At 32.8% G+C, this 9650-nt stretch overlaps 1 long non-coding RNA gene across 1 annotated transcript; it reads right to left on the bottom strand.

Annotated features, from left to right (window-relative positions):
- Positions 1–2388: 2388 nt before the first annotated feature.
- Positions 2389–7832, bottom strand: LOC127714915 (uncharacterized). The gene is made up of 3 exons (XR_007987997.1): positions 7703–7832; positions 7075–7197; positions 2389–3893 (listed from the first exon to the last, which is right to left on the bottom strand). It is a non-coding gene; the product is annotated as an uncharacterized LOC127714915 (long non-coding RNA).
- Positions 7833–9650: the final 1818 nt, after the last annotated feature.

Below are 9650 nucleotides of genomic sequence, written 5' to 3'. Positions count from 1 at the left end.
GGACAGTATTTTCATAAGAATTTGGGGCATTTCTTAGAGTTGGAAAAATTACTATAAGATCTGTTAAAGACATGGGGTATGTTTTGCAAAAAAGATGATGTTACAAAGGATTTTAACAAACATTATTAATGTTACTATTCGTTTTTTTAAAACAGACCAAAGAGGTTTGACAACTACATTGGCTATAAAATCAAACAGTAGTCTGATGTGTGCGCTCTCAAATTATCATTCATCAATACCACACTACAACAGTCCTTACTTTTGTCAATTAGATGGGAAAGCAATGACTAGATATCAATTTCATTCAATTCTCACAAAAACAATAAATTTTCTTGATTATGATGTTAAGAGATTCAATACCCATTCCTTCAGGATAGGTGCAGCAACACATGCATTTTTAAATGGAAAAACTGAAGAAGAAATAAAACTCATAGGTCGATGGAGGTCCTCTTCATTCAAGCGATACATTCGTATAAATTAATTATAATCTTTCAGAATTGAGAGACATATGAATTATTGGCTCGTCTATTATTAAAACGGCTTCAGAACACAATGAAAACAGACCAACAGGAACAAATGTAGGTTTCGATAAAAAAGTATACAACATAATTTGGCTCGGGGATGAAAGTCGGTGGTTCATCCGGGCACTCTGGCTTCCTCCACCAATAAAAACTGACCGCCACGATATAGCGCAAGAGTGTTGAAAGTGGCGTTTAAACACCAATCAACCAATCAATCAATCATGGATGAAGTGGTTCAATCTTGATAGGACAATTGATGCTGTATAAATTGGAGAGGAGTCCCATCAGTTTTAATTATCCACTGTGGTGGAAATGATCTGGTTAATTGTTGTAATGGTGACTTGTTGTTTAATATGAGAAGTACTTTTCATAGTTTAAGATTCATGATGCTGAATACGTTAATTATTTGGTCTTTTATTTTACCACGTCTTAGTTGGGGTGGTGCTTTCAATAATGAAAAGATTGGAAAATCTAGACGTCGCATCAGTAAGTAAGATATGTTGTAAATCAATTAGACACTTGGATTTTGAAGACAAATATCAAGCTTTATTTGATGCCGATGGTGTTTATCTTTCTTTTTTTGTGGAATGATATTTTTATCAATACCATCCAAACTGCTATTGACCTATTTATTGACCATTCATTCGGGACATTGTATCCTGATGAGTGGTAATACTGAATTTGTTTTGGGACATAGATATTTTACTAATACTTGAGTAACTAGGTATTGAATTATTTGTTGTCTTGTTTAACTAAACATTTGAAAGACTATCAAAGTTAAACATGTTTGTGTTGGCTTTGATCACAAATTTTAATTATTTGTTTTGATTGAAAATTTGCATAATTACTTATATCGAATAATTACTTGATTTGTAATGTTGATTTTATGTTGTTGAAAAAATTATTTGTTATGTTGATCTAATGTTGTTGAAAAAATGATTTGTCATCGGCTTTAAGGGTGAAAAATTAATCTGGCGATGTTAACAAATTTTTATTAACTTTGGTGGAATTTATCTTATTTAGGTGCTGGAAGCACAGTTACCACCTCTTCAGTGCGGGTTGCCCTTTACTGAATCAATGAACAACATAATTATATTGTCATTAAATGATTTATTTTTTGGTCTCTTGAAATTTTTTTGTTGTTATGATGTTGTTGTAGAATTGAAGCCATGACAAAAAAGCCAATTCTAAATTTGTGTTGTTTTTATTCATGAGACAAATAATTGAATCAGGACATAGAAACTAATTGTATGTGATAGGTATTAATTTATTCGATTCACCGTTTAAGTATAGTGTCAGTTTTGTATATTCGATATCATATACAATAATAGATAGATAGAAGCTTAAATAAGCAAAAGTGATCAACAAGACAAGATCTACAATTTAGACAATATATATATGGAGGAAATCGTCTGACGACTCCTTATTGGAGTTATTGCCCTATAATGACGATTTGTTACCATTTGGTTTGCGTTTTGTCTTATATGATAAAAAATTTTGTTAGATAGATAGACACTTTAAATCACAAAAATGATCAGCAAAGCAAGATCTACTAACAAATCAAATTTTGCGTATATAGTTAGTAAGTTAGTAGACTGTCACTCTTTATAGGAGTTATCGCCCTTAAATGGGATTTGTTTACCCTCTTTTGTGTTTTGAGCAAAAACTAAAGACGACAATGAGAAACTAAACAAACTAAATGATCAGCAATACAGGATCAACAAAACAGAGATATCTAAATGAGAATTTACAATGTTGGAGCGTGTCCTTTGTTGAATATGCACATAGACTGAGGTGATCGACATAGGCTCTTTCCAGTGTTACATGGAAATAATTCCGATATTTTGTTATAATAGAAAACTCTTGATTTGGTATAACACATTTATTATTACTTTATATATTCATCTATTAGGTTAAGAATTATTTTATATTGCAACCCATTTCTCCAGATGGTACCAAAGCCGGCCTTCGAAAAGTTTAAGAGACAACAAATAAAATGATGAAAATGTATATGATGAGCAGTCGAGTATGCACAAAGAACATTCATTAGTTTAGCGCAAGATATAATTGGATCTAGACAGAATAAATAAAAATAATGAAACCTCAGTAAAACCTGTCCTAATGCTCCAACAAAAAAGAATCAAAATTTTCATAGAAAATGGCGATGATAAGTTAATATGATTACTTTTCAAATGTATGTATGTAAACAGCACAATTTAGTTAACCTTAATTTCTTTATTTATTAGCCAAAACTGATTCTTTGTAGTAGACTTTAATCAGTTGTCTCATTTGCAATCACACTACATCTTCTTATTTTTATATTAAACAAAATTAGCACAATATTTACTAAAATACACACTTTTCATTTAATGGATGTATAATTCAGAAAAAAATGAATAATTGTTTCAATTACATTTACAAAAAAATCAACAAATATACCGGGCTGAAAATTGTTTACGCCAGAGACGTAGGTTACGTCTACAAAATACTCATCAATGACGTTCGAATAAAAACAATTAAAAGCTCAAATAAAGTACGAAGTTGAAGAGCATTGAGGATAAAAAATTCCGAAAGGGTTTGTCAAATACTGTAACAGCTAGCTAAAGGTAATATATTCCTGGGGAAAAAAATTCTTAGTTTTCTTCGCACATTTCAAAAAGAGAGGCTAAATATACCAAAGATACTCTTAAACTCATAAGTCGAAAATAAATTGTCAACACCATGCAAAAAAAAAGAAAAAGACCAAAAGACAAATAACAATATACCAAATACAACATAAAGACTGAGCAACACGAACCAATGTTTTTTCAACTGTTTTCCATCAAAACCTATAAACAAGTTATTCCACAATGAAAAAATGTACAATACGACGAAGTTTATTATCTCAGCCTATATGTATTATCGGAGGTGTTGGTGGTAATGTTGTCGGCCGTAATGTTGTCAAACAATTAAAGTCATCCCCATGAATGATTTGACCTGAATAGTCGCACATTGTGAAATAACACCAGTTTCCTGATTGTCCGCTAGATATTTGTTCTCCAGGTTGGTAATGTTTCCCTTCAATAACACATCCACGTGGTGATGTAGTTGGTGGTAATATAGTTGTAGAACAATGAAAGTCATCCCCATATATGATTTGCCCGGAATTGTCACACATTGTAAAATAGCACCAGTTTCCTGATTGTCCCTGTTGTATCATCTCACCAAAACGATATGTCTTTCCTCTATAAACACATCCTGGTGGCAGGGTTGTCGGTGGCATTGTGGTTGGTGGTGGCGATGGATGCATTGTGGTGTAGGGCAAATGATTTTCATTTTTTACGTTCACTGCTCGTTTATTCATTAAGGCTCTCATCATTTTCATTTTAGTATCTACAATATGAAGGTAATTATTTACTTTAAATTATAATTGTTCTTTAAATATTGTATTTTGAAAATTATTCATATAATATATGGCTTCCCATTTTCTTCTACCCTTTGGCCGCTAAACTCTGTTATATATGTTGTCAAAAGGCGTTATCAACATACAAATACATAAATAATATATGCGAAATTAATCAAATGGTTTAAAATGTAATATATTAACAGATAGAATTTTATAAATAACAGAATGATACAAAACATGTATATTTTCCATTTGAAATGATGTCAAAATTCTAATCTAAATCAAATAGCAGGATGAGTCCTTGGCATAGTCTCTGTGCTATTCATTACTTTAGCTCTTGATTTGAATATGGACACTTGTCTATCATTATTGACCGTACGTTCCTCTCAACATGTCATTTTGGTTTCAATATGTTGTTGGGTTGCTGTCTCATTAAAGTATATCTCGCATTAAAAATTAATTATCATTGTATATAAATGTACTTGCCAATGCAAGTCTTACATGTAAATAAGACACATTTAAATTTTCAAAATCCAGAACAGCACAATTAAAATTTCTCGAAAAATTGGTTTAAAACACTCATAAAATGATTGAAACCGCCGCATAACGTGTCTGTACTAAGTCAGGCTAACTGGATCATGTGTTTTGCAATACAGCTAATGCTGTTTGTTTTTGTATGTCTATTTTCCCGGAGTAATTGGGTGGTTGATGTGGTCTATTGTACTGTCCAATATTTTGTTTGTTTTTGTATGTCTATTTTCCCGGAGTAGTTGGGTACGTGATTGATGTGGTCTGTTGTACGGTCCAATATGTTTTTGTTTTTGTATGTATACTTTCCCGGAGTAGTTGGATGGTTGGTGTGGTCTGTTGTACGGTCCAATATGTTTTTGTTTTTGTATGTATACTTTCCCGGAGTAGTTGGGTGGTTGATGTGGTCTGTTGTACGGTCCAATATGTTTTTGTTTTTGTATGTATACTTTCCCGGAGTAGTTGGGTGGTTGACGTGGTCTGTTGTACGGTCCAATATGTTTTTGTTTTTGTATGTCTATTTTCCCGGAGTAGTTGGGTGGTTGATGTGGTCTGTTGTACGGTCCAATATTTTTTTGTTTTTGTATGTATACTTTCCCGGAATAGTTGGGTGGTTGATGTGGTCTGTTGTACTGTCCAATATTTTTTTATTTTTGTATGTCTATTTTCCCGGAGTAGTTGGGTGGTTGATGTGGTCTGTTGTACGGTCCAATATTTTTTTGTTTTTGTATGTCTATTTTCCCGGAGTAGTTGGGTGGTTGGTGTTGTCTGTTGTACGGTCCAATATTTTTTTGTTTTTAAATGTCTATTTTCCCGGAGTAGTTGGGTGGTTGATGTGGTCTGTTGTACGGTCCAATATTTTTTTGTTTTTGTATGTATACTTTCCCGGAGTAGTTGGATGGTTGATGTGGTCTGTTGTACGGTCCAATATGTTTTTGTTTTTGTATGTCTATTTTCCCGGAGTAGTTGGGTGGTTGGTGTGGTCTGTTGTACGGTCCAATATGTTTTTGTTTTTGTATGTATACTTTCCCGGAGTAGTTGGGTACGTGGTTGATGAGGTCTGTTGTACGGTCCAATATGTTTTTGTTTTTGTATGTATACTTTCCCGGAGTAGTTGGATGGTTGATGTGGTCTATTGTACGGTCCAATATGTTTTTGTTTTTGTATGTATACTTTCCCGGAGTAGTTGGGTGGTTGATGTGGTCTGTTGTACGGTCCAATATGTTTTTGTTTTTGTATGTATACTTTCCCGGAGTAGTTGGGTGGTTGATGTGGTCTGTTTTACGGTCCAATATGTTTTTGTTTTTGTATGTATACTTTACCGGAGTAGTTGGGTGGTTGATGTGGTCTGTTGTACGGTCCAATATGTTTTTGTTTTTGTATGTATACTTTCCTGGAGTAGTTGGGTGGTTGATGAGGTCTGTAGTACGGTCCAATATGTTTTTGTTTTTGTATGTATACTTTCCCGGAGTAGTTGGGTGGTTGATGAGGTCTGTTGTACGGTCCAATATTTTTTTTTGTTTTTCCTGTTTTTCCTGTTTTATATTAAAAAAAAAGGTGGAAGATACCAAATGGAGAACCGTGCAAATCTTTGAGGTGATACCAAACACTTTGACTAAAATTAATTTGGCTAGTTTAATTTTCATAACATTTTGACAAAATATTTACTTTGACCCTTTGACAAAGATATAAAAATTTCAAAAAACTTGAACCACACACTTTATCGAAATAAATTTCATTGGATATATTATAGCAGTTTGACAAACACTAATTTTGATCATTGAGAAGCTTAATATTTCCTTAACAATAGAACGTGATTAAAAAGATCAGCTGATTTTACAGAGTTATCTCCCTGTAGTGTTATGTAACACCTTAAGTAATTTGATGGCGTCATTTGTCAAGAGATCGAGGGTTCCTAGTAACAAACGTCAGAGACTGGTATTTATGAATTTATCCTTATCACTCGGACACTCTTCTTATAACTAACAAACCCTGCTTATCACTAACAAAACCTGCTTATCAATGAAAAAACTCTGCTTATCACCCATGTTTTAGAGAATACATGTAAGAGCACTAATTTTAAAACAAAATTACAAAAAAACGAAGTTACTTTGAGGCATCATACGTGTTTTTCGAAAATGAATTTTCATTACTCATGTTACTAGCGCTTAATTGTCACGACCATTAAGGGTTGAAGGAGCAATATTCACTTTTTAAAATTTGCTTCCTTTTCCAAACATTTTCCCCACGAAAAATGACCCATATATACTAACACCAAATAATGATTCTTAACGGTTCTTATTACGAAAATAGTCTGATATTTTTATATTTTGTTTCTTTCAAGATTAATTCTTATCTTCTTTTTCTTACAATCAAATACATGCTCTTTAGACACAGATGGTAATGAATAATTGGAAGAAGCGTTAAATCTAATTTGCAGGGGTGCCAGTGTAAGCCATAGTATAACAAACCTACCAGTATTAGATAAATTCTACTATATGCATATCCGTCCTATTCTACAGGAAACTTGTATCACAAGTACATGCACTCTTAAAATAAATCCAACCTTGTAATCATACGATTATTATAAATTGTTTTAATATAATATTATGATTACTACTTAGAGAATTACAAATTTACCTCCGCTTTCCGCCATTGTGAGTAAAAGTCCAAAGTATACCATTAAAAAATGCAGTTGATAGGACATGGTTTCCAAATATCCGTTTCCACTGTCTTATCTTCAAGTGACAAACACTTTATAAACTGAAACGAATAATGAAAGATTTCATTTGAACCATTCCATTTGAAGAACAAGGAGAGAGAGAGGGATGTCAAAAGGATTTTTTTTCATACATTTGAATCATTCTATTTCCATGTTAACAAAATAAGAACAGAGAGAGGGAGAGGGGGTGTCAAAAGGATTTATTTTCATACATTTGAACCATTTTATTTCCATGTTGACAGAATAAGAACAAGGAGAGGTAGAGGGGGTGTCAAAAGGATTTACTTTCATTATAAAATCAATAGTAAAATACAAATGTTAATTTATTACTCAGCCTCAAATTCCTGCATAAATAAACCATATATAAACATGTGAAGCATTTTTTTTTGTATCAGTTATAATTTTTTTTTATATCCACTTACCATACGTGTCTAAAACACAAAATAAGTATAGCTTGATACAAAAAAAACTACACATTATATTACTGCCCTAAGCCCATGAGGCAAGCTGAATATATATATATATTAGTTCATAAATTTTACTCACAGTACACCCAGAGGTTTATTTTCTCTTTACTAAGTATTAACCTTTGCTTGACATTATATATAACCAGACACATACAATTATACAATAATACCGGTAGTACTATGTCTCTGATATATAATTACATGACATCTGTTGTTTTTCTTATCGTTTTCCGAGATAACGTTTTTCGCTTTATTGACATTTTGTTTTACGACGAAACAACTTATGTTGCATATATGATTAAAGTTCACTACTGCAAGCAGGGGCGTAGTTAGGTATCATTTTTGGTTGCAAAATTTTGTGTACAAAAAACATAAAATTTACTGGTAATTTTATCATAGTATACATGAAGAAAAGTTAAAAGAATTATAAATAATTTTACAATAACATCTGACTGATGAATTTACGCAGTACAATCGGAAATCTAAAAAAATATATATTTACAATATGCATTGTCCAGCGTAGATCAGCATAGCCCTTTAATTAAGCAGTACATCCTGTCTAGTTATTTCATATCTATTCCTTTTTGATTGACTGAGGATAATTGATATATATACGTCAATAGATAGTACATTTTGACGATCCTTCATTACAAAAATATGCACGTAAACACTGAGACTACTATATGATAATACTATCCTTTGAGCTAGGCATCGACCATTCATCTTTTGATTCTTAAACCTTCACTCTCCCCGGCCACACAAACACATACACGCACACAGTCGATGCCTAATAAAGCCAGAAGTTCTGTTCTGTTCATACTATCTAACAAAATTCAAGAAGTTCATATTTTCTGATATCCTGTACTGTAAAATTCCTAAGGAATTTGAATAATTATGGTCATTACACGTTGATCTGATAGTACTGGAAGTTACTGAATGCTAGCTGATTGATTAATTGATTGCTAAACGTCCAGTGGCAAACAGTCCATGCATGTTCAGGACAAAAACAAATTTACAATTAATACAACAGGTAGATCCTTTAATAGGAGTCGTCCAGGATGAAGGTCTGGAAATTTGAAAATGCCATTGGAAATTAAGGGTTTATTGGATAGGGACAGACATTTTGCCTTTCAGCAGACCACCTACGGACCCTTCAATGAGTTGTTGCAAGTGTTCTTAACGTGCAGAGAGCGTGGCATTCTCTCTACACTAGGCATCGGATTTGACGTCCACATTCTGTCCAGACGTGACTGCGTATTTATACATCCCGCACAGCCGAACGGACGCCCCACTTGGCAAGGGTTTTAGTGTAGGTCGGATGAAGACCAAGTGGAAAGCTAGTTGAAAGCCAACAACAACTAATAAAAAAATCATGCATCTAAGAATAAAATGTCATGGTTTTGAGCATGTTAAGGTTCATTCGTGTATTTGTTGATAGAAGTGAAATGATCTGAACCAAAGCTCTAATATAATTTACATACAATTCTATCCAATACTCCATTCCCTAAGGATGATAGACTAGTGTATAAATGACATTTGATAATTAAAGAGTTTTGACGACTTCACGTGCATCTACAGATAACGTTGTCATTATTTTTGTTTTAATGGAAAAAAGTATTTGTGAAAAAATTATGCGTAGGCACGTGCCTAAAGTGCCTAACGGCAGCTACGCCCCTGGCAGTCACTGCCAAGGAGCAGATTAATTAAAATGAATCATACACAAATAAATATTATATATTAAATAAAGAAATTACAATCGTTTTGATTTGTTCTAATTTTTGTTGATTACAATAATAATAGTACTAGTTCGAATGTCCCCCCCCCCCCAAAAAAAAATAAATAAAATAAGAAATACTATGAATGAATAAAATAATGGAAATACATAGTAAATATCATTTTATTAATCTGAGGATCTCCAGCTCTACATTTGTTTTCAAGCATTGTTGGTGTTTAACTTGCTTAGAAGAAGTGTTAACTACTAAATCGATCATGTGAATAGAGGGAATTACAATGGAGTTGTATTCTGA

Source organism: Mytilus californianus, unplaced genomic scaffold (assembly GCF_021869535.1).
Source record: "Mytilus californianus isolate M0D057914Y unplaced genomic scaffold, xbMytCali1.0.p SCAF_9, whole genome shotgun sequence".
NCBI classification, from domain to species: domain Eukaryota; kingdom Metazoa; phylum Mollusca; class Bivalvia; order Mytilida; family Mytilidae; genus Mytilus; species Mytilus californianus.
The sequence above is the reverse complement of the archived record's forward strand: the minus strand, read 5'-3'. Positions and strand labels throughout refer to the sequence as shown.